General features: G+C 41.4%; 1 long non-coding RNA gene across 1 annotated transcript in view; it reads left to right on the top strand.

Moving 5' to 3' along the window:
* The first annotated feature begins 6518 nt into the window (after positions 1 to 6518).
* The window catches only part of LOC117282059, a 68186-nt gene continuing 51297 nt past the window's right edge, over positions 6519 to 23407 (top strand). Inside the window, exons 1-2 of the long non-coding RNA XR_004512655.1 lie at positions 6519 to 6947; positions 9929 to 10078. This is a non-coding gene — a long non-coding RNA (uncharacterized LOC117282059). The remainder of the gene's footprint in view (positions 6948 to 9928; positions 10079 to 23407) is intronic.

Genomic DNA, 23407 nt, shown 5'->3' with positions numbered 1-23407 from the left:
ATTGATTGGTCTATATTGTTGTATATACACGTATGTTGGGTTTCTAATATACGTGGGGCGTATTTTGAGCTGAGCTTATTGGTTCTTATTGCCTGTATATGTTCTTTGAAATATATTCGAAACGGTCAGCCAATTTATCTTACAAATTTCAAGCTGCAGCCGTTGCGTTTTAGTTGACAGATTCCGCTGAATCAACATGGTGTGTGACGGTTCAATAGCCCTTAAATATATAGACACAACAAGACGCAAAACATAAAAAAAAATCAATATTCAGAACGGCGAGGTCAAGAAGACAGAAAGACAGCTTTTTCGTTCAGTTTAAAGTATGTCGGTATATCGATTAACATTTCGCCACCTGTCGATGCACATTATGTGCTTTGTACGGTTCTCGACTGTTCTATTCTACATATTAGCAAATATAATTCTTTTCTGTACTTCCGCACACATGCAGTAAAGTCTCTTCTGGATTTTCTCGTATACAATTCTGACGCAGGGATAAATTAATAATGAAGTGGAAAGGTCACGGAAGAATACAACCATAGTTTGATTTGAGGTGTTATCCCGGATCTGCTTTGAGGAGCAAAGTCAAGAAAAAACTCAGTCCGGATGTTGCTATTTTCGCTTCACACTCGAACCGAATATCATGTCATTGGAGAGTATCTTGTAATTCCCTTCTCACTCTCTTCCTTGACTGCATGGATTATAAAATGCACTTAGCACTACACAAATACAAATAGATTTCCATAGTTTATTTTTAAGTATGAGTGATGAATTTATGGTCACGTTTGTAGACCATCTTCCCACATACAAGTACGCATGCCTGTTTAATGTTTTGGCGGTTTCTCTGCTCTTCACCGACGTCATGTCATACCCACTTTGAGACATTTCGTTTTTTAGTCTCTCCGCTCCCACTACGTGACGTGTGGGATTTTGTGACGGAAGCAAGCAGAACCGATTGTTGCTTACGTGTGAGAACGACATATGTCTCTGAATTTGGGTGTTTTGCTTTGCTTTGCATGTAAAGAGCCATCGTAAACATGTTTTGATGCGTTGTTTGCACTCAGTGCACGAAGCTCATGTGTTTCCCTGCATGGCCCGTCTCTCGAAGCAAGTAGCAGTCTTCAATAAAATTTGGCAAGTCACATCAAACCCCGGCTGGAGGATTGGAATCCTTCAGGATTCTCCTGCTTAGTACACTCATGTTACAAAATACATAATTTGGACGTCTTTAGCGGGAAGCTGCCGATCATATTCTGGGCGTTTTAAGATCCCGTCTGTTGCTGGAGGCAGCGAAGATGCTAATTGTTGGCAAAGAATAAACTGTCCCACCCCCTGCCATGGGAACAGCAAGAGTGAAGGAGGCTTGCTTCAAGTTCAGTTTGGAATATGTCAATTGTTAAGCTAAATAAGAAGTTTGTCTGCTTTTCCCACAGTGTACTCTTACCTAAGATGTGTTTATTTTCTTGTTTCTTTGTGTGAAGTGTGTGAGTGTCGTGCTATACGCAGAGGCGCAGACAGACAACTGCAATTCATAAAAGTTTGTATTCAGACTTGCTGTAAAAATGTATAGTTACTGGGCTTGATGTAAGTAGGAATGGAAATCTTATGTAATCCTGTCGAAAACTTTGCGCGCAATGCAAATTACATATCTGCAGATAACGCACAAATAAGATTGATCAATTGATTGANACCGGTAATACGGCGATACGTTCCTCCGAAACGTCGGTTAACACCACATATACACGGTGCCAAATCCCAGAAGACTGCTTTCTTCATAGTCACCGCCGTGAAAGCCTCAAATCTTACGACTGATAAGATTGATTGCAGTCTGACTCCACAAGGTTTTCTCCTAGCGTTACTCTTCCTAGGACACGGCAAGTGATATTGGTGATACTGGTATATAATTCATAATCTTTTTCCCTTTAACACTACCGCCCCAATTTGGGCCTTAGTCTACCTCCATGAAACTCTCCGTTTCACTTCGGTTTAGTAGATCTTAGACATTTGGTAGGACACCTTGCGCGGGTGATCAGCTCGTCGCAAGACCTCTGCCTGTGAACAAACACAAAAAACGCGCACACACACACACACATAAACACTGAACATCCTTGCCCTGAGTGGGATTCGAAGACACGATCCCGGTTTTCGAGCGATCGAAGGCAGTGCATGCCTTAGACTGCTCGGCTACCGTGACCGGCCAAGTCACAATTACCAATACATATTTAAATACGCAGGTAACTTGATCTACAGGAGCTTATGTCAAGAGAAAAAATGTAAAGTGAATTATTAATATAGGAATAGTATGTATAATGAAAGTCGTAGGATGTCTGAAGAGATATTTCCGTGATACGTTTACAGCGTTCCTCAGGAGTCGTCTGCTAAAACGTGTACAGCACACACTAAGTCTCAGTGTACAGTTTCGTTTCGTAACCGCTTTCCAGTATATTGTACTATGTGGTGAATAATTTCAGTTCTTCACTCAATGGGCCTGTTAATAGGATTATCAAACAAAGCAGGATAAGATGGACTAGGCATGCAGCAAGAATAGGAGGGATGAAAAATCATAACGACATTTGATCTCTAAACATGAAGGAAGGCGTCCTCCTGGGAGACCTAGACTTAGATAGGATGGTGATATTAAAGAGGAGTTCAAGGAAACGAGGTTTGGGAATGTGAACTCTATTTCGATAGCTCAGGAAACAGTCCAGATCTTGTGAAGACTGCAATGAGACTCAGGTTTCATAAAGAGCGGGGATTGGTTGATAATTGGGCAACTTTTATGTAATTCGAATGATAGATGTACACACGCATTCACTATATTCACACTCTTGAATTGAATTAACAGCCACAAATCAGAGAGAAGGCTGTTACAAAGGCAAGAATTGCCGTTTTTAAACATTAGTTAGGTATCAACTGTTCTGGCTGAGTTATCCTCATCCCCCATAAGGAAATTTCTGGGATACTGTTTTGAAATGCTCGTAAGCATCGAGGCATTCTTCCGTATGTTCACCTACTTTCCATATATTTGCTACTGAGAGCGTAGATAGTTATGCTACACATATATGTATTATGGTTTCTATATGTCTGCGTTTATTTTGTATGTAGTGGCCTTGAGACGGGCTGATCCCCTGTCCAAGGAATCCTACAGACTGTCTCAGGATTAAGAAATTGAAGTGAAGCAAAGCTTTTCACGGATGCCCTATGTTCCAAATAGGAGCAACAGGAAAGAGAGAGAGAGAGAGTCTAAACACGGCAAGAAAAGTTGTAGAAACTGGCATGAAGACCTCGTTACGACCTGTGTGGTGTAGAATGTAGAAGTCGTATTGACTTGTCCTCACCGACCGTAGTGTCTTGTCTTTGTCATGTTGTTCGTGCCAAGCGAGTGGCACTATCGCATTGTCCTGCTGTTCGCTCACAGTAAGCAAAGTCTTCTGTTCTCTAATCCTGCGCTGTTACCATGTCAGTAATTCTTTTCTGAAATTTATCATATTTAATTGACTCTTTTAGAAACTGGCTATTGTTTTATAGCAACAATTTTCAAACAATGGTATCAATCCTCCTATGAGTATCAAAGCAGCTTTCTGGGAGTAGCTTAATCTAATCAGTAGTTCATCTGTTACGTCGAAACCTACACTGATGATCCCCAATGATTTCACCTATATAGAGCTTAACATTGATAGAAAGTCATTGGATGAAATCTTGTATGAAATTGATAGCAGTGATATCCCACGATAATTATGACGGTCAGTTTTATCGTCCTTACTGTAAATTGGCTCAATAATAGACTCGTTCCACTGATCAGACAATTTTTACTTATTCCAAACAGTCTTAATGAGCTTACGGATCTCAGACCATAATATTTCGCTTCCCTCTTTTCTGCCGGAATTTTGTCACTACCTGGCGAATTATAGCTTTTCAACTTTGGAGTAGCAGTTTCAAACTCAAAAGGCCTAGGATCAGGTACTAATAACTAAGCTGTATGCATTTCTATTTGCCTAAATTCACTGACCTTACCTTATGTACTTTCAATAACTGAGAGTATAGTTCTTCAACCTGTTCAAAAAGTTGTGGGAACCTGCGAGCAGATCACCATTCTCTACTTTTATACCTTCTTAAGTAGACGGGCTGTCAAGAGAAGACTAATTCTCTGGCAGACAAGAAACTGACATTGTAAAACTGTGAGAGAGTATTTCTCCATGCCATCAGCAACCACAGATGGGCCAGCGCTACTCATAATGTACTTTTCTCTTAATGTTTCTGTTCATAAAATTTAAATTGCATGTTACAGCACTGCAGACTGTCCTAATGAGAACACTATGAATTGTAACAGTTGATATGTTGATGTTAAATTGAGATTTCAATGCCGATGATACACACGTTTAGCATTTCTCTAGTGCTAGTGGGGTGGGACTATGTCCCTTGTACTGCGGCCATTTCTGGCCAATTGTACCAGCCCCAGATGATAGGTGAGGGTGATTGTGGAGCAATTGGTGGAATGAAGATTGGCAGGGGAAACCGAAGTACTCGGTGAAAACCTTCCCCCAGCCACTTTGTCCATCACAAATGCAATTTGACCAGACCCGGGATCGAACCCGGACCTCCTCGGTGGGAAGCCAGCGACTAACCGCTTGAGCTATGGCGCGGCCTATATTAAGTTTATTACCGCGGCAATCAGAGAGGCTGCAGGATCGGTATTACCAAGAGGAAGGATTTATAATATGTGGCATTGAGATGAGCTCAGATGGCATTAAGTACATACCAAGTTTCATGACGATCGATTCAGGAATTCGAGTAATATTAAGGGAATTACCTCAACAGTTTGATAGGCTAGTGTTGGTATTACTGATGAGAAGAAATTATTATGTACGCCATTGTGATGCCCTACGTTGCATAATACAGTATATACATATAAATTTTCATGGTGATTGGTACATACGTTCAAGCAGTATTAAGGCTTTTTTCTCTGAAATTTGAGAGGATGTAGTTTTGGCATTTCCGATGGGACGGATTTGTGAATTATGCCGATAAGATGAGCTCAGGCGCCTTGACATACATACCAAGTTTCATAAAGATTGGTTGAGGCATTCAAAATTTGTTAGGGTAGGGGGATACACATACAGACACACAGATAGCAAGGTGATCTCAAAAGCCTACTTTAATTTGTTCAAAATAAGAAAGGCAGGCTAAAAATTGGACTAATTTGACCTTGCGAACAGAATAAAGGGGTAACAAAGTCAAGGAAAATGACCAAATTGATAACAGTAGATTTTGATTTGATGAGGATTTGATGAGGAAGGATTTAATTGAGATTTTAAGAAGTGAGAAACGTGGTCATATAGTATAAATTAAATACTTCGGAAAATTGAGAATTTCCAAGAGAGAAAGACTTTCCATTTTTGAAAAGCAGGGCAATCGCTGCTTGCTTCCACAGCTTAGGAAGTATATTCTATGGTACACTAAGAGAAAAAATAAGGCCGCGCCATAGCTCAAGCGGTTAGACGCTGGCTTCCCACCGCGGCGGCCCGGGTTGGATCCCGGGTCTGGTCAAGTGGGATTTGTGGTGGACAAAGTGGCGCTGGGACAGGTTCTCTCCGAGTACTTCGGTTTCCCCTGCCAATCTTCATTCCACCAATTGCTCCACAATCACCCTCACCTTTCATCTGGGGCTGGTACAATAGGTCAGAAGTAGCCGCAGTACAAGGGATGTAGTCCCACCCCACTAGAAATAAAAAAAGATAAAAAATAAACCTGAGAATAGTTATAATAATTTCAGAGCAAATCCGTTATAACAGAGCTTATTATACTGTCGGGTACGACTGATTTCAATGCCTCCACCCGTTTTGTAGCATTTTGAAAATCGGAATTTGGAAAAGGAACTAAGAATAAAATTTTAGTATTTTGAGAATAGAAGGAAAGGTTTGATACCAAAAACTGTTACAAACCGATTGAAAATATTTTGAAAATGTCTCAGCAATATCACTAGGTTATATAAAAAAACGCCGTGGATATCAGTATATATTAAGTCAGTATCCTTTTTCCTAAATTGTGACACATGTTTCCAAAATTTCTTAGGGCAATATTTTAAATTTTCGTCGACAGATTTGAGCCAGCTAAATCTGTTTTAACCAATTTCCGGTAAAAGTAAAATTCGTCATAGACACACTCTTAAACTCCTTGTAACATCTATGAAAATAATTTTTCTCTTTAATATAGGCTTTTAATTTTCCAGAAAACCAAAGAGGGTTTAACATACCCAGAAGTAACAGCTAAATCTATAATACGTAATAAACCTCTATTCATCCTGTACGACACAACCTCTGCAGCTGGTAGACCCATATCTTCGTTAATAATGCATGTTTATTGTAGCATTGTGGTGACAAGAGAGTTTTACATGCTCTGCATAGACTTGCAGGGCTTGAAATTCTCCCTTCTTATCTTACGTAGAAGGCGCTGTTGTCAGTATTAGTTGCGGATATGACCGCTAGGGGGCATTGAAGTGTACCCATCCATCAGCTGACGCTGTAGTCTCAGAAATTTCCGAAAACAAATTTACGTCTTAGACAGTGTGTATGTTTATTGAACTCGATATTTAATATATCCGAGCTGATAAACCGAGGAATTATCTGTGGACAAAATAGCTGAAGGTGGGAAATATTTATTTACAGTGTTCCGCCTATTTATTGCGTTTGAAACCATTACGAAAGATTGGATTGCCTTTTACTGCAAGGAAAGTTCTCAAAATGTACGTGCGAAAACTGAGTATATGGCGATAGTGACGGATGTGTAGCAATTAGTGAAAATTATAAAGTGCACCTCAATACCTATTTTATACCGAGGGCCAAATCACTCAGACAGCGGACGTTATATTTGGTCGAGTTGTGACTGAACGAAAGGTTGCAGACTGATGAACCATTGTGACACCCAGTTGCCTGCAAAGAGAAAGAAACGTAAGGTACTTTATGAGAAGTTCTTTTTTATAGACATTTGCCTTAGATTTTTACTTGAGGTAATAGCACGGATTAATACATGTTATTATTCAATACATTCTTCTTTCAAGTTTTTAGGTTAGCATTTTATTAAAGTTAATTTCAAAATTTCCTGTTTGGTCTGGTTTAACATACACACATTCCTCGATGTATACGATAGTTGTGTTCCAAAATAAAGCCTCCGAATATCAGTATTGTGAAATTCGACACCAAAGTACACGTCTTCACATCACAGGCATGCCCGGTCTGATATTTCCCTCGAGGCCGTATTTTATTCATGTTAGAACGAATATTATGTTACACAGCTGTGCAGTGATACCCTCAGTTATCCTCATTCTATTCACAGTCCGTGTCATGGTATTACAAGTTGTGAGATGTGCATGAGGAGCAATGGGCAGGAGGGAATATGACATGAGTGTGGGGACGGTGCTTTAAGTGGTCGTATCACCCGTGGTAGCGAACGTCGAGGTTGGACTTGAATTATTAAGGTTCTTCATTCAGTCGGAATTTCGTCGTCCTGTTTTTATAAAGGTGCGTCCACATTGCTCGCACTCGTGCTCGTGCTCGCCAGGCTTGTGCTCGTCGCGAGACTCTTCTTGCTTTTACTTGTGCTCGTAAATCTTTGTCCACACTACTTCAGTTGCTCGCCAGGCTTCGGCGCGTGAGGATCCGTATATTTACTCGTAGTGTGTATAGGCTGTAGTCGTATGTTAATTTATTGGCTATAGTTTTTAAATTAAAATTAAAAATTTGCTTGTCTCGTGACTTGTCATATCGTCCACATTACTCGCGAGCATAGCGAGTCAGACGAGCACGAGCACGAGTAATGTGGACGTTCCTTAAGAGTAGACGTGTACATGTTGGACTTCCAATTCCCTTGTGGCGTCCTACCATCCTGTCGATTTGACAGCCTGTTCCGGGATGATATGAGATTACAGTCAGAATTAAATTTGGAGAAGAACTATAAAGGAGCTGTGCCAGAATTAGCGACTCATTGCCGTGGGAAACCCACCCGGAACCTCTCCATTCAGCAGAGACAGGAATCAGACCCAGGCAGCCCTGGTGGAAGCCAGCTGCCTCAAAATAAATCAGTTCTGAAGGTCAGAAACGGCGAGGGTTTGACTTTAAGATGATAGAGACGTTAAACTTTGAGCCAGGACCTCGAGAAAATGAAGTTTCTCACTGTAATGCAGATTTGTCTGCACACGCATGCTAATCATATATATGTGCGTTTGTTTTAAGAAGTTCTTGGAAAAAATATGATTAATTTAGTAGCCCAGTTTTATAAAGAGGCTGACATAAATCTTCAATTAGTGACCATGTAACTTGATTAGTTGAATGTCTACAAAATTTGTTGGTATGAATGTCCACCATAAGAAATCTGTTGCATAATGCCATTTTCTTCGTAGCTTCACCACATTTGCAATTTTTATGGCCCTTAACTTATGCTTAGCTGCAAATATCTCATCTGGAAATAATGCATTTTCCACAGGAATATACTTCTCCTTTTCTGTTAGTCCCAGAGTAGGGTCCCTTCATAAATGCAACAATGAAATATATGAAGAATGCAGCTGGAAAATATACATTCTTGTTGGGTTTGCAGGATAGTGTGTTTCGTGATTGAATGACATCCGACAAAAGGAGGATTTTCTACAAATTAAATTTGACTTACTATCATAAAAGAAGCTCTGGATCGGTCGTGACAAGAAGTTTATTCTCCCAAACTACGGGGCTATAACCTGTTTAAGAGGAGTCACTTAACATCTCGAATATGAGACACGAACTGACATTTAAATGGGTCGTTTGATTTTTTCGGCTGGATAGACTAGTTTTACACCTAAAGATTTATTGCCCCAGGAAAGAATGCCGTTCGGTGAACCTAAAATGTCTTATTGAAGTCCTAGCAAATTGTAACACTTGTCCAAAGTTTGGCATCAACATAATTCTACAGAACCCGTCCTGCGGGTTCTTCAACAGTGGCAGGGCTTGCTGTAACAAACCGCCAGATTCTAGAGGCAGTCCGTCACGTAACTGACTCCATGGGACGTAGCTCCTCTTGCGATGCTAACAGTCGCTCAGCAAACCATTCCAAAAACATGGCTTTCTCGCTAGTGATCTCTTCCTTTCAAGTTTTCCGACCAGAATTTTGAATGTATTTCTTATTTCTCAATAGTTGCTACATGCCACGCTTGTCGCATGCGCCTTGGTTTAATCATCCGTATTTTAAGCATCTGTTACGAATATCCACAAACACTAGCTCACTTGATCCACTTATGCAGCTTTGTCAAGCGGCGGGTAGTTTCCATCTGATCAAGGAATTCCTTGTGCTTATGTAAAGCCTTGTGTTTCAACTTTCTTCATTGAGTAACTATAAGGCGAGATGTTAAACACTGTGTCCGAAAAATAATGGTCAGGTTTCGGGATCCTTTGTCTCCAGACACACAAAATAAATCTTTTTGACTGTTATTCATTATTCCTCTACTCAAACAATTGCAAAGAGACCACCAGGGGCAGAAATGAGTTTCTAACTAACTTGGCTGAAAGACACTGTAAATAGATAATTTGTGTAATTTTCCTTAAGGTAAGTCCACCTCTACATGTTTGGTATGTGTATGCGTTTATTCTATGTTTGTGTTGTACTGCGTTTAGGTAGAGACCTTGCGACGGGCTGATCTCTCATCCAAGGAGGTCTATTCTCTGTAAAATGATAATGAAACTGAAAAATCAGAGGTCAGGGCCCAAGGGGACTGTACAACCAGTAAAAATAAAAGTTCACTTCACCTCTTTCTCATTAACCACTTCAGGGCTTTACAGTTAATGAAATAAATATGAAATGTAATTCATATTCATAATTTCGGCGTATTTTCTGAAAATCTTTAATGTAGAACGAATCGTACTGGGAAACATTGCACTGCAAGAGAACACATTTTGCTGGATTACAGGTTCTCATGGCGGTCTCTATGAAGAGTATGGTCTTCTGAGTTGTAACGCCGTTTGGTTCAGAGAAGGCCTCACGTTCCGGAAGAAAACACCTTCTCCGTCGACATAGTCGAAGATGGAACCAAGCGAAAACCGCAGCAGCAGTTGGTAAGGTGAGACATATTTGCGTTATTAGATAGGGGACCGGAGATGAAAGATTCTCACCTGAAGTAGTAACGTAGCAGTAATTATTATTATTATTATTATTATTATTATTATTATTAGTAGTAGTAGTAGTAGTAGTAATAGTAATAGTAGTAGTATTGTTATTGCTACTACTGACAGGTCTGTTCTAGGGGTCGATAAACTTAACACTGGCCGCGTCGTAGTTCAAGCGGTTAGTCTCTGGCTTCCCACCGCGGCGGCCTGGGTTTGATCCCGGGTCTGCTCAGGTGGGATTTGTGGTGAAAAAAGTGGCGCTGGGGCGGATTTTCTCCGAGTACTTCGGTTTCCCCTACCAATCTTCATTCCACCAAATTCTCCATCATCATAATCACCCGGGGCAGGCTACAATAGGCCAATTAGTGGCCGCCGTGCCGAGTGGACCCAGTTGGACTCCACACCCCCTAAGCTAATTAAAAAAAGAACCTTAAAGTAATTGCCAGCATTTCTGTTACTACGAAGATTACTGTAGGAAGGAAGGCCGTGTAAGTAACAAATAGTTCATGTCTCTGCAGTATAAAATGCATATTATAAATCATCAATGAAATGAGAGTAAAACTGTCCATAAAGAGTGTTATTTAGGTGCTGCACTAAGAAGTAATATAGGTCCCCGGGATAAGGAGAATTATGTTGGCTACTTATATGCTACTACTAATGCATTTTTCATAAATTCATAACAAACTAAAGAACGTTTTTCTGGTGCTGAATCCCATATAGTAAACATTAATATCTTCAAAGAGCTAGAAATCCAAGAGTTGCAACTAGAATCGTTCTCTGGATTTTGTTTAGTTAGGCGATACTTCGCCTAATTCAGCAAACACTGGAAATGTTTTTCGTATACCCATAGGCAATTTGAAAATATTTAGGTCTCTTTCCCTCCAAGTGCGTCAACAAATTCTTTCCCTCATATTAATAGCTCACAGCCGCATAAATAAAAAGTAGCATGTCGTTTCTTACAGGAATGCGTAACTTCCCTGTCGACAATAAACAAGTACGTTACGTCTGCGGTCAATGCGCAAGACCCGATCACGCTCGCAGACTTCTCGAAGGTGTTCACCCAGTAACAGCATTTTAAATACAGAACACTAAATTCTTTTCAAGATCTCGGGCTTCTTATTATATGTTACAGTGTTTTCACCAGAATTTGGGAAGGGGTGAAGTTTTGCCCTTAATGATGAGTCTGTGGAAAGGACGTGTGGTATTATTCATGAGGAGCTCATTCTGTTCAGATTCCGCGTAATAGATGCATCGGCAGCCAACAACACTGTTTCAAGTTCACACCCGTTCCTAGCTTCATTCTGTGAACTCGTGTCCTGAGGAAACAGCCAGGCTCGCGAATTAATGTTCATTATTAACGACTGCGTCAGGAGAGAGGCCGAAAGAAAGGACAAGTCGTTCCCTGTCTAAATATTCAGGATAGAATTGCTGCAATTAAGATTGGACAACTGTGTGATGTCATGAACCCAGCAGTTTGCGGGACAATAGGCTATCTGCAGATACTTCAGACACCCGTGACAAAGAACAATTCTGAGACGATGCCCTTGCATAATAATTAAACTTAGATTGATTTACAAATTACTGCAAATAACATAATTGTTTGCTACTGTTGTGAGCCACCATCTGCAGCTGCAACCTTTACAGCATAGTGCGATGTGTCAAATTATCACATAAGCGTAGCTTCTGTTGGACAGTAGTCGATTCTTTGTGTGTAAACACATTTAACAAAAAATCCGCATCTGAAAACCAACGTTTAAAATCCTAATGTTGTATTTTACCATCCTGTTGCACGGATTTTCATCCATGATACTTATGTAATGGCCGTCATGTAGTGCACTCAATTTCATATGTCGCTTCTTACTACATGTTTCGGCAACATAGTGCCATCTTCAGGTTCGTTATTTACGCTAAGCTATTACATTGTTTGCCATCCTGTGTCTTTCATAAAATGATTTAGAAAGTACATTATTCGTCAACTATAATAAAATTTGTATATACTAAAACTTTTTAAGATTATTCATCTATATGTCTTAATTCAAACTCGCGTATAGTATGGTTCGTCCACTATGGGAGTCGTTTCTGTGTGTACTGTGTCTGTGATGTGTCCTTCCTTTTTGGCTGCAAGCTGCAGAAACACGCGTGTATGTGGCATGCTCTAGCCAATCTGTCCTTCATCATCTTATTCCGTGTATTTTTCCAGCAACGGTCATTTTCAAATGGATATGCAAGTTTCTGAGTTCATACATGCTGTCTGTGTGTATGGTTCCTATGGAAAGGAAGTAAAAAGAGGCTTGGAAGAAATTGCATAACGAGGAGCTTCATATTTTGTACTGTTTCCCAAAGAACGCTAGATTGGTGGACGGGACGTGTAGCACATATGAGGGGGGAGTAATGCATACAAACATTGGTCCAAAGTTTCGAAGGGAAAGGATCAGTTGCAATATGTCTGCGTAAATAGGAGTATAATATTGAAGTGGATATTAAAGGAATAGAGTAAGAGTATGTGAACTGGTTTCAACTGGCACAGGATAGGGGTCACTGGGAGACTCTTGTAAATATGGAATGAAATTTTCAATAAAGGGGTAGACATTTTCTTACTATCTTAGCGGCCATTAGGTCCACTTGATGGACTCTGTTCCAAGGAATTTGTACATTGGACCTCCGTGGCGATTTCATATAAATACACTACACAGTGTCATGCATTGCTCTCTCCTCCCCTCCCAGGTGCCTAATGTACTGAAAAAGTTTCACATATAAGTAATTCCAGATATTTTTATTGATGAAGAACTGATAAAGCTGCGGATAATACGATAATCTCTTTAATGCCGATCACAGTAATTTGCATCATCCTTTAAAAAGGGAGGGGCTGAATTCACGCGTGTCACCATTGGCCCTCTTCCTACGTATATTGCCAAAACACTACAAGCTTATAATTAGCGTTGCCAACAAAACGCCAACATCCTCATCAATTAACTAGTGTTCATTTAATTACGTCACACCAAAATCAGTAGTAGCCATCATCATAAATTAAATTGGCAGGATGATTGCCCCCGTAACGATTGACGCCTTGCCTCGGCGTGAGTTCTTTTGCATTGCCACATCCATTTAAAGTGCCTCATTACCAGAAATAGTCGTGTTATGGAGACGGGGTTTCCATTTCATGGTTAGCAGCACACTCGAGCACGCAGCCCAGATCGGACACTCAGAGCACAAAGTAAAGGACAAGCTTAGATTATGCTGCTATATTCTTCCATTCAAATGTGTAAACTTTCAAAAACCTTAATTATTTTAAAGAAAGTAGGTATTCGAATCCACACATAATTCTTTAGGCGAAATTAATTCCATCCATACCTCACATGTAGCTTAAATACAGTTCCTTAAATTTCTAAAGAAGAAACCTGATGAACCTTAAAAATAGTGTGTGACATTAAGCTCATGAAATAGCCCAGAGCAGAATAGCACTCCATCACATACTGTTTTAAATCTGGGACTTAATATGCACTTTGCAGTCCGCAGGGCTAGGAGATTAGTGTATACTGATCATATAATGAATTCCAGGATTTATTTTTACGAGTCTGACAATAATGTTCACGAATTCGGCACCGTGTACTTGCTGTGGCAGCAGCGGACAGAAACCTCAGTATGGTTTGATGACGTTGGCATATCAGCATTTTACAGCTGTGTTGTTGTTGATCTATGGCAGTCTCTTTCTGAATGGCGTCTATGATAATATTACTCTTGGAATTAAATGTTATTTTGGACTTTTTAGTTTTTATTAGCATTAATGAATGAATGTAAAAGGGGTGGGCCTTCTTGGCCCTTGCACCGCCACCACAGTGATCTATTGTGCCTTATTAGCATTAAAGACTGCAACATACTTCCCGTTACGATTGGACTTCCTTTTGCTGAAATTTATCGGCGGCTCTTTTAAGTGCTGATAGATGTCATGAGCAGCAGGGCAGTACTATAAAGATTGGAAGTCCTTTCTTCATGATGTCAGATCTCGTATGCTCTCTTGCATTGGCCTGATGACATAAAAATACTCCATCGAGAAATCGTCATTATGTTAGTGTTCCTAGTATGTCACAGAATCAGCAATGTGTACTCATCTTTGTGTACGTATTTAAGCGAATATTTCAGCGTCATACACCACACAAACTTTGTCTCACACACCAGATGTAGTTGTTCCCCAGGGCAAGTTTTAACCCATGTAAACGTACCTATATAAGCTACGTACTGTTCAACGAATCCGTCTTTGCTTTGCAACAATTGTCCCAAAATGACAAATAGTAAACCCTGTACTTGGACATATCCTGAGCCAAATGTATCCAGTCTCCATAATGGCGAAGTATTCGCTTGCAGTCTTTTTAATATAATCTCAACTAAGCCCAAGGTCTTCTCTTCAGGTTTCCCGACAGAAATCTTATATGCATTTCTCATCTCCCATACCCCTCCCATGGCAACTTTTATTTCATAACCTTGACAATGTTTGGCGAAGAACAGGCCTACACATCATGATGCTCCTAATCATACGGTTTTCTGAATCCCCCTATTCCTTTCTCTCTCTTGGGAACAAATGTTCCTCTCAGTTGTTGTTTCTCAGGCATCCTGTGTCTGCATTCTTCCCTTAGACCGAGATGCCAGGTTTCGGATCCAAACAAAACAATACATTAAATTATATTATTTGTGTTTCAGTCTCTACATTTTTAGAAAAGAGGCTTGAAGACAAAATATTGTGAACTGAGTGGCAACAAGTGTCTTTTAAATTTAATTAGCTCTTAATTCCTGCAAAAATATAATTCTGATGCATTACTGTATGTTTCGGGGCACGCGGTAGCGTAGTTGGTTGAGGCACTACGCTACAAGCCGGAAGGTCGCGGGTTGCAGTTCCGATGAGGTGGGTTTTTTCACTTGACCTAATTCTTCCAGCCGCCCTATGGCCCTGGGGTCGACTCAGCCTCTAACAGAAATGAGTACCAGGAATCTTCCTGATGGTTAAAGGACGGCCGGCGCTTAAAGCTGAAAACCTTACCGCCATGTGTGAGCCGATTGTCTAGAAGATGTGGGACCCTCGACGTCTTACATCCCTATGGGCCTCCATGGCCTGTTACAGGGATAGCTTTACCCGTACCTTTACTGTATTTTCAGTGTTTCAATTTTGCCATATACTCGAAGATATTATTGTCTGTCTCCATATATATCTATATATTGTATATTATAATAGGTTAAATGTGCCGAGATATATAATCGCAGAGAACGTAATTGGCAGCTTCGGGAATATCAAAATAGGGTGCAATTTTGCACTCTCGTCGGCCCTCTTGAGGTACAGACTCACCTGAATAAGGTCACATCACATTGTAACTTCCGGTAAACTGTTTGGAGTGAAGCAGAAAGCAGTTGAACCTTCGGAGTGCCTCGCGGCCTACTGAGACTCGTTTGTCGGATTCCATGCAAAACAGGAGATGGCATCATATCATTTGTTTAGAAAACACATGTGCTGTTTCGGCAGTGTGACCTGACAGTGCATACAGATCGTAGCGGCGAGCTTTGTAACATGACTTTCTGACCCCCACAACTCCTCCATATTAAAATGTATTACTCCCATGCACAAGCGTGTACAGGGAATGCCACTTTCTTAAGATTCTCCTGTGTTGTAGGCAGAATCGTCTAACTGCCTCATGGGAAAATACTATTGTGCTTTCCACCCTTTGTCCTTTTAGTAGTTGTCGTCCGCCTTTGCACGATATGCAGTGTTGCTGTCATTAAATTCTTCAGCGATTCATACGATTCAAAACAGAGCCACGCAGGCGCAGTGATTAGGCAGAGTCTACTCTGTTGTCCGTTCGTGTGTTATCCGTCTGACATTTGAAATCGAGCCATCAGTGTTATGGCAATCAAGTGAAACGGTTTGAAAAACGCGCAAGTAGAAATAAAGATAAATGCAAACAAGGGATAAACCATCGTAAAATATAACTCCTTATTATTAATAACACTAATATGAACATAATGGATTGACATTTATCGCCCCTTCTGTCACTGAATTGTTTCGACGTGTCACAGACCTTGTCATTACCAGGCAGTTCATCGATTCATTACTTCTCTTATTAATTTGAAATGAACTGTTGACACTTCTCGTAGGATTCTTGTTGCAGCTCTGCTGATAAGTGTGCAGTAGCAATTGTTTAGTTTAGAATTCAACTACAAATTGGAAACTAGTTTAAAAATGTAGAAAGTATATTCGTTGACCAAAAACACAATGCGTCAAGCGTTCAAAATTCGTAGCCCAAACTTTAAGGTCAGTTGTGCTTCAATCCGTTCAGCATTGTTGTCGCTCTTCTTATCAACACTAAAAAAGCAACAGCGTTCGTGTGTGGCTATTTTTTTAATGCTAGTCTGGTGGGACTAAGTCCCTTGTACTGCAGCCACTTCTGGCCTATTGTACCAGTCCCAGGTGATAGGTGAGGGTGATAGTGGAGCAATTGGTGGAATGAAGATTGGCAAGGGAACCGAAGTACTCGGAGAAAACCTGCCCCAGCGCCACTTTGTCCACCACAAATCTCACTTGGCCAGACCCGGATCGAACCCGGGCCGCCGCCGAGGGAAGCCAGCGTCTAACCGCTTGATCTATGGCGCGGTCCTCGTGTGGCTAACTACACAAGCGGAGTTCTTGCTTGCTTGGCTTGCTCTGCGCACCTAAATATGGAGGCGGTACGTTTCTTCGAAACTTTGGTGTACTTCTACCGAACCGTACGGCGTCACATGCCAGAAGAGAGTAATCTTCGATCTCGGTAACATTTTCCTGTGGGTGATAAGGGAGAGCTCTTTGTCCCGTGTTTTGGTGAACCAGTAAATATTATTGCAGCGTTTCTTTCAGCGTGTTATCCGATGTAGAGAATTGTTGTTGATGGATATGGATGTACCGCGCCTGTACGTGGAATAATAAAATGTTTCGCCTCACGAAACTGTGCATAAGAAAGCCATGACTATTTTCTGGGCTGCTTCATTACGTACGGATGAAACTGCGAGGGTCAGAATACACGTGGCAAATTATTCTCGGAACACTGCACGGTAAGCCAGTGCATGGATTGTCATGTCGTTCGAACGGATTGCCCCTAGATTACGTAACATCGTGGGAAGAATCCCAATCTACTAAACAAGGAGACTGAAGTCTTATCCAGGATTGGCTGTTTCCAAGAGCCCACGTGCTTTCCCGTAGCACAGATAAACTAGAGAAGTGGTGTGTTCCATTTCTGAATTGACGTAGCTTCCAAACGCTTTCATTGCGATTTCACATCTCACAGTGTGCGGCACTGATGATGTATTTTGCAGACACAGATCTTCAGTAAACAGAGTGGGGGTGGAGTCCAACTGGGTCCACTCGGCACGGCGACCACTGATTGGCTTATTGTAGCCTGCCCCGGGTGATTATGATGATGGAGAATTTGGTGGAATGAAGATTGGCAGGGGAAACCGAAGTACTCGGAGAAAACCCTCCCCAGCGCCACTTTGTCCACCACAAATCCAACTTGAACAGACCTGGGATCGAACCCGGGCCGCCGCGGTGGTAAGCCACCGCCTAACCGTTTGAGCTACGGCGCGGCCAACAGAGTGTGTTTCTATTCTTGACAGTCAATGAATCCCCGATTTCTTTTTTTTTGCGTACTAACAGTGCAACTAATCCGAGATTAACGAGCATTTCTCTTCTGACTTAACTACTACTATTATAACTGAACGTGTAAGACTATGCCCACATGCTCTGTCCCAGAATTTGGTGTCTTGAGCGCATTATTGTCGCACTAGTTCAAGCGGCTGGTGTCTCTTGACCCTTCTCACTGTCCTCTCGTTGTCATGAAGCTGTGTCGCTTCCGCGTTGGTGTGGTGAATCCGATCATCGTGCTTCTTGGCTATCCTTTTAATTTGGGCAGTGACCATCCTAATGCCAAGATCCCTGTGGATGTCGCAATTACGGGAGTACCACGGGACACCCGAAGACGTTGCGCCGTACGTTGAGAACATGAACTGACAAGATTGACGGTCACGCAGCGATACAGTATACTCGTAAACTCAATACGGTCAGCAGCTGCAAGGTATAGAACGGGAGACTTACCAAGCTATTGGACTGGTATATCAGTTGAGAGCATGAAAATCATTTTCGGACCTGAGCAGTGCTCACTAGCCTGGGTGTTACGGAAAGGTCTTTAATTCGCGTTTGAAGTATGAGTTTGATCTAGATAATATATAAAAATTCAGTTCCCCACAGAAACAAACTTTACGACCGGTAGTAGAAGCAGTTGTGTAAGTAACTTAAACCGGATGTACGTAAGCTGAACGCTATAAGAAGCAAGAGACAACGAATAAGTTTACTTATAGCCATTCTTTACGACGCAGGCTCGGATTTGCATTTTGTATCACACAGTTTGGGGCAGGGAAAGGAGTCACAGTATGGAATATCTTTTTAATGGCTTGCACTTTTCCTCTTTTTGGAAATTACTCTTGTGATTCCACTATGCGATTCAGAAGCGCGTCAACTTGAAGGACGTGTACCGACTTATGCGATGTATATACTGGGGGGGGGGGTGCAGCATGCTACAAACCGGAATGTTACGGGTTCCACTCCCGATGAGGTCATTGAATTTTTCAATTTACCTAATCCTTCCAGCCGCCCTACTGTCCTGGGATCGACTCAGCCTCTAACAGAAATGGAGGCAAATGGCAGCCGGCTCTTAAGGCTAACAACCTCACCGCCACGTGTGAGCCGATTGTCTAGAAAATGTGGAAGCCTCGACGTCTGGGAACCTATGGGCCTCCACGGCCTGTTACAAAGATAAATTCACCTTTTTACATGTTTTATATATTGAGAGATATTTGGAGTGGGAAAGGTGGTCAGCCATTTGCAAGGATGACATCCTTTTCAGCTGAAGCACGTGACATATAATGGATCGTGTTGTCACTCGCCCACTGACCTAACTCAGGAGACAGCATTCCACTAGTTTGGAAGAGGCACTGCGATCTTTGCGGACACAACAGGCCGACAGTTACAGCACAGTTGTCGAATTTCAGCTTCGTTTGCCCAGCGGGTCTGCTGTCCTTGCATGCTCCACGTTCCAGATCACTGAAAGAATTTTGATGGAGTTCGTTACTACCGGAGGACTCCTCTAACATTCGGTGGATAAATTGTAATTGGAATGACAGCAACAAGTCAAAGTTACTTTTACGGGTTAAATCCAGGCAGTGCTTGCTACCATTCAGTTCAGAATCCCGTGCCTGCCCATATCCATTTAAGAACCTAAATATTAATAAGTTATTATATAACAAAAATTCGGTTTAATTTAAATTAAAATTTAACTCCTATTTTGTATAGTGGCGAAACTTAATCCCTTATCACCCCATGGATGGAGTGAGGGTGTAAGAGAACGAAGTACTGTTGGAAAAGTATTCAACTAATTGAAAAGGCATAAGAGGACGCGTAAAATTGCATATTGGGTGCTTCGTAATTTGTACTCTTCGCTGAATACTATTAGTGGGATCAAGCCAAGGAGTATGAGATGCCGGTAGCCGAGCGGTCTAAGGCATGCACTGTCTTTGCTCGCTCGGAAGCCTGGATCGTGGGTTCGAATCCCACTCACGGCATGGATGTTCAGTGTTTGTGTGTGCGTTTTTTGTGTTTGTGTGCAGGTAGAGGGAGATAATTGTTTATGAAGTGCGTCCCATAATTTCTAATCCAGGTTCATCTTTACTGAATAAACAAATCTAGTCCTTCACGGCAGACATTTCTGTTACTAGTTTTATGTGAAACGTATTGCATTCTATTCTTACTTTTATAGTCCGTTTGTACCACATTAGGAAAAGAAAAAGATTCTGTAAATCCATCTTTGTAATGTATCTGAGAAAGCTGTGTTCATGTATCCAGTGACATTATATTTGAACCGTCTGAACAGATTCTAAAGGGTTCTGACGATGGTGTATAATATTCAGAATTACTAGGTTTTGGATTTTGTCCCAACAGAGTAGGTGTGTTTCCCTCCTTCACCTGAGCACGGAAACAGATCCGGTTTCCGAAACGTCGTGTTTTCTAGTTTATAGAATACCGAACGATGGACAAAACCCAAAACCCACTAATTCTACATCTGAACGATATTTCCATGTATGACGTGGTGCTGCCAGAACGGAGCTCGTACGAACTAACTCCGAGAAAGGAGCACACACTTTCGCAGTGTACGAGTATAGACATGAGCACTGTACTGTATATTTACGACCATTCACAGTTGTCAAGGCCTGTAATTATTATAATGACTTGTGGTAGCACTTGCGATAATTGGCTCGTGATGATTTGTGTGTTTATCATTATAGCTTCTCAGAGATTTGGTACCTGTGAAAAGGGGCGTACACTTACACAAACGAGCTTAAGAAATTCGTTTAGCGAGAATATTCCATGGAAACCACAGACCGGCAAGTCGTAATTTAGAGTAAGATGCTTAACATACTTAGTGCGCGAAATTTATGTGTGTGTGTGTGTGTGTGGGGGGGGGGCGTTGAAATAATGACCCCAGAATTGTCCGACCTTCTTATGAGTTATGTTTAGCTAAAAGCGCCGAATATTGTCATGCTTTAAATCTTTCGTAATTTGACCAGTTACATATTAATTCCTGGGACACGTAGTAGCGTAATTTGTTGAGGCACTATGCTAGAAGTCGAAAGGTCCTGGGTTCGATTCCCGACGAGGTCACTGGATTTTTGCAATGGATCTAATCCTTCCAGCCGCACTATGGTCCTGGGTTCGACTCAGGCTCTACCAGAAATGAGTACCAGGAATCTTTCTGGGGTTAAATGGTGGCCGGCGCGTAAGGCTGACATCCTCACCGCCATCTGTGAGCAGATCGTCCAGAAAATGTGGGAACCTCGACGTCTATTGGCCTCTACGGCCTGTTACAGGGATATGTTTACATGTTACATATTAATTCCTAAATATTCCGTTTCTCCTGTTGCAGTTGTTCAAATTAGCGTCCGTTGCTTATCTTCCGTCAAAATTGCAACACTTTTACATTCTACACTTCAACACTACGTGTTTCGGCCTCAAACGGCCATCTTCATGTGTTTTTATGTTACAGATATTTTTTACTAAAGCTGTGTTAAAAACTGCTACACTGTTTTAATTCGTGTTAAAATCACACGCTGTAGTCTTTTTTTTTAAGTAAAACGAGATGAAATCCTTTAAAATTTCTGTTGCATATTATTTCACCTCACCTGGGGTTTCATCATTTTCGTAAATGTATCAAGGTGTTTTTCTCGGCAGTTTGCCCCTCACGTTCGTGGTCTACTTTCAGTTTTTGACTGCCTTATGCTCCTGGTTTGTGTGTGCTTCCTCCACAGCTTGTGATGTTGCCTTTATTTGTTTTTTTTTCTAAAAATATTTTTAGTAAAAAAATCTGTAACACAAGAACACCTGAAGATGGCCGTTTGAGGCCGAAACATGTAGTGTTGAAGTGTAGAATGTAAAAGTGTTGCAATTTTGACGGAAGATAAACAATGGACGCTAATTCATCTTCTGAGCCCACAGTTTCTCCTGCCCCAGGACCTGAGCGTCTTCACTTATTTGTAGCGCAGAGATCTGTTGGTCCGTCTCTAGGTTACTCCTCATTCGTGGCACAATACTTGCGCACAGATACAGCTTTGCTCTGTACTGTCCTCGGTCATTTATACATAGTAAGTGGAGGAATTGTTATGGAAGAGACTGTTCACCTGTCGTCTGACAGAATACTGATGATGATGATGTTCAGTGTTGAGTGCTGAGTGAACAGTGCTGCTGTCTATCGGCTATATCCCCCTGAACGGAGGAAACATACCGTCCATGAGTCGGTCGTCGGAGCGTTTCCTCTTTTACAGATTATGTATTTTTTAAAGCATTTTAATTCTTTGAATAAGGATCAGTATTGTATCCTTCAGTAAGCGCGGAACTAGATTCTTAGCACATATCACGAAGCCTTCTTTCCTCATAATATCAACTTCAGTGTGGTTTGATTGTCATTTTGTTTTCTTATTCAATATTGTCACGTGATGTAGTGACTATAGACGAGGTTTGGATTGGTAATCAGATTTATTGAACTCTTACAGATCCGTGACCCCAAGGAATTATAGCCCTTTCACTAATTCACACACTTTACAGTTCACATTTAAGTTTTCTCAGCCTGCTCATGGTGCTGAGCCTTTCTTGAGAAGCCGCCAATTATGCAACCACTCAAGAGCTTCCCAGAATTTTATGGAACCCTCAGCTTCATTGCCGTGTTCACAAGAGTCATCCACTGGTCCTTATTCTGAGCCAGGTCAATCCCATCCATACCATCTCATTCTATCTCTCTAAGATCCATTTTAATATTATCGACCCACTTACATCTTGGCCTTTCTAATGGACTATTTCCTTTTGACTTTTCCGACGAAATCCTATATGCAGTCCCCTTCTCCCCATCCGTGCTACATGTCCTGCCCACCTCATCTTCCTTGACTTTGTCATTCTGATTGTACTTGGCGAAGGGTACAAGTTATGAAATCCCTTATTATATAGTTTTCTCCAACTTCCCGTTTCTTCGTTTCTCTTCGGTCAAAGTATTCTCAGCACCCTTTTCTCGAACACCCTCTGTCTGTGTTCCTCCCTTAATGTCAGAGACCAAGTTTCACACCCATATAGAACGACAGGCAAAATTACAGTTTTGTATATTCTGATTTTTACGTGTTCAGACAGCAGACGAGAAGACAAAAGCTTCTGGCTTGAATGGTAGCAAGAATTACCCGAGTTAAGTCTCTTCTTAATTTTGTCCTCAATCAGGTTTTGATTTGTTATCGTCGTTCCCAAACAACGTTGAGCAAATATTCTGCAGTGTTAAAAAAGTCGCAGATGATAAAAATTAACACCAGTGCCACAGAACAGATAACTTACTTAGTTACTTACTCATGGAGCTGAGCGCTTCTTGAGGGGCCGCCAATTCTGCAGCTACTCAAGAATTTCCCAACATTTTATGGAACCCGAAGGTTCAGTACCGTGTTCACAAGAGCCCTCCACTGGTCCCTATCCTGAACCAGATCTATCCAGTCCCTACCATCCCATCCTATTTCTAAGATCCATTTTAATATTGTGCACCCACCTACTCCTTGGTCTCCCTTGTGGTCTCTTTCCTTCTGGTTTTCCCACCAACATCCTATACGCATTACTCGTCCCCCATTCGTGCTACATGCCCTGTCCACCTCATCCTCCTTGACTTGATAATTCTAATTATACTTGGAGAAGAGTA

The sequence above is a fragment of the Cryptotermes secundus genome, unplaced genomic scaffold (assembly GCF_002891405.2).
Source record: "Cryptotermes secundus unplaced genomic scaffold, Csec_1.0 scaffold1712, whole genome shotgun sequence".
Classification (NCBI taxonomy): domain Eukaryota; kingdom Metazoa; phylum Arthropoda; class Insecta; order Blattodea; family Kalotermitidae; genus Cryptotermes; species Cryptotermes secundus.
The sequence above is the reverse complement of the archived record's forward strand: the minus strand, read 5'-3'. Positions and strand labels throughout refer to the sequence as shown.